The sequence below is a fragment of the Mesitornis unicolor genome, unplaced genomic scaffold (genome assembly GCF_000695765.1).
Source record: "Mesitornis unicolor isolate BGI_N332 unplaced genomic scaffold, ASM69576v1 scaffold20951, whole genome shotgun sequence".
Classification (NCBI taxonomy): Eukaryota; Metazoa; Chordata; class Aves; order Mesitornithiformes; family Mesitornithidae; genus Mesitornis; species Mesitornis unicolor.
Window position 1 is genome coordinate 29,742 of NW_010161989.1, and position 3,103 is coordinate 32,844.

Below are 3,103 nucleotides of genomic sequence, written 5' to 3' on the forward strand. Positions count from 1 at the left end.
AGCCCGCGGGTGTTATTCCCCGGCTGAAAAACGCAGTGCGCTTCGGAACATACGACACGGAGGAGGCGAGGGGAAAGGGGGGCTCGGGGAGCGGCAAGAGGCACAGTCTGTGCGCTGAAAACTGTTGTGGCTACGCGGAAAAAACCTGAGCTCTCCCCGGGAGCCGAGCGCAGGCAGGAGAAGTCTTCGCCCCCTCGGTTTCCAGCAACTCCAGGGGCAAGTTGGCCCCTGGGAACATCACTGCAGCCCCCCAGGACCCATAGGTAGAGCGATGCTTTTGTCCGGCCCTCAGGAGGGGCACTGGGCTCCAGCAGGACAAGGGTTTGTCCCTTTGGAGAGCCCAGTGAACGCGGCTGCCTCCAGCACCGAATTTTTGGACTAGCTGATCCTTGTGGTCCCATCCAACCTGTTATTCTACGGTATTTTATGGTATTCTGTTCTATTCTATGTGAGCACCCATCACTGGGCTGCTCTGCCCTCTGCCACCGCAGTGGGGTTGTGCTGGGGTCTTCCATGGGGAGTCAGGAGAGCTGGATCCATCCCACCCTGTCACTGTCCTGACCCTCTGCAGGGTGAGGTACCACGGGAGCGCCTGCCACCACACCGGGTCCCACCTCTGGAAGGGAAAGAAGCCAGAGAGGCCACACTGCATCCCAGCCCTTAGATCAACAGCTCAGGCCGTGCTCCAGGAGCTGCCAGTGCTCAGGATCAAGCCCTTCAACACTTCTCTAGCTACCAGCCCAGGTGGTGTGAGCGTGTCCAAGACTGCTACCCAGAACTGCCCAACCATCACCAGCAAAGTCCATCTGATGGGCACAGCTCCTGTCAAACCACAGAAACATCACCCGAGTTTTCATCCACAAACTCTCCCCAAAGCAGCGGTGAGCGATCCAAAAATCCATGGCCAAACACAGCAGGAGGACAAGCGATGGCTGAAGGTCCTGGTTGAAAGGACCATCCTGGCCACGGCTACATAGGAAGCAGCTCACCTTCCTCCTGTGGTCACACGGCTGATGCTACACCCTGAGCCCATGCAACTTCATCTCAAACACAAGAAAAGAGCAAAACATCTGCTGAACATCTGCCCAGCCACACGAGCAGCACTGGAGAGGACAGAACCTGCAAACAACGGTGGCTCCCTCTCTCCTCCACTTTGGAGAGGCAACATTCTCACCTCCTCCGTCATATTTCCCCATCACCATCACAGGAGCTGGTTTTTCCACACTGCCAGCTTGTCTCTACCGCCCTGCACAAACCAGATGCTGCCTCACCTCTGCTCCGCCACACGCCGGGACAGCCACATGGATGGGCGCAGGAAGGAGAGCAGGGGCAGCTCTTCCTTGTCTCTGCACCCATCACCGCTGCAGGTCAGCAGTGTCTTTTTCTGGCTGCCCTTGGCCACGTCCCTCTTTGCTGGGAAAGCAGAAGCAATCCCCGTGTGGCAGGGACACCTGCAAGGGGACACGCGGCCACCTCGCGCTGGCAGTGACAGAGGGGACAAGCAGGTCCCCCGAAGGAGACACGGTCCTGTCCCCAGGGGTGTTTCTGTCACAAATCCTCCTGGATCTGCTGGTCCAAATCCAGGCTCAGAGGAACACAGGCACCCATCTCCTCACACAGCTCAAGAGATGCGGGTCTGCACCACGGAGAGAAGAAACCAAGCTGTGGCTCTGGAGCATCACATCCACAGTCACCACAGAAAGGCTCAGCTGGACGATTCGCTGGGCGGCCTTGACCAGAGGAGTGCAGGAACTGGAAATGCTGATCACTAAACATGCCTCTCTTCCCTCCATCTTCCTAAAAATCAGTGCAAAGGAGCTGGCACGTGGTAAATCACAGAGAATCCCTCCTGGGAGAAGGTGCTGGAGAAAAGGTTTTGGTTTGTGCCTGGGTTACAAGATGCTCACGTGCGTGGGGACATCACGGGTGCCCTGGTGTCACTCAGCTCACCACAGGCTGCTGATTTTCCTTCCACTACCGCTCATCTGTGGCACAAACAGCCACTTAAACTCTTAGTGAGCAAACCTGAGTGAAAAGAAACGCCCCATCATTCAGAAATAAGAAACCCTGAGACCCAAACCCAACATCTCCATAGCACCAACATCTCAGATTTCTGCCTGCACAACAGCCTCAGCCCAGGACACAAGTCCCATAGAGAACATCTCACAGACTAAATGGATATAGAAACTTTATTCTCAAGAAGGCAGGGACTGAGAAACAGCATCTTCCCTCAGAGCTGGCCACAACCTGCACAGAATTACAGCTTTCCCAATGAGCAAGGAGAAGTAAAGCTGCCAGGACAGATGGGGAAGGTGACATGTTCCAAATGCTCCAGAACAGCGTTTCTCCAGGGTAAGGACATGTAATGCATTCCTCTGGGGGATGACATTTAAGAAAAACATAATTGCAATGCAAAGCTGCTTCTGGAAAAACCTTGGATTTACTGAAAGCTCTTTAAAAATAAAGCAGAAGGAAAGGTCTCGATTGGTGGCCACTGCAGCGCTCAGATTACACATCCCGGTGACGTTTCTCCCTGGGGAAGACACGGGGGCATTTTCAAATGGTCCCTCTGTGCTGCAGGGATGAAATGAGCAGAGTCCTGGTTTGAGGCCCAACCTCCTCCCAATCTATGGGGGAGCATCGGCTTCCTGAGACCTGGACCAGATCCCTGCTTCCTGGGGACAGAGCACGGAAATGAGGATCCCCCAAAGAGGATGAGCCACGAGTGACACCTCCAAGATGAAAGGTGCAGGGCTGGACCTTGTGGGGTCAGAGAAAAGCCAGGACCCAGGACAAACCCTCGCTGCTCCCTCCAGATGGACACCACAAGGACACCACTTCCAGCAAAGTGCCTGTACGCCCAAAAGCTCAGAGGGAGCTGTTTAAAAGGCTGAAGGCAGAAATTAAGAGTTTCCTACCAGAGCTGGGACACCTCCCAGCAGCTTGATGGGAAACCCATGACAAAGACCCAAAACTTCTGGGTAAATCCCTATTTCTGGATCACTCTCAAAACTCCTCCTTCCAGCTAATACCTCAGCGAGCCCGTGGATGTGCTGAGATGTCTTCTTTGCTCAAATACAACCCCCTCACAGCACCCCGCTGC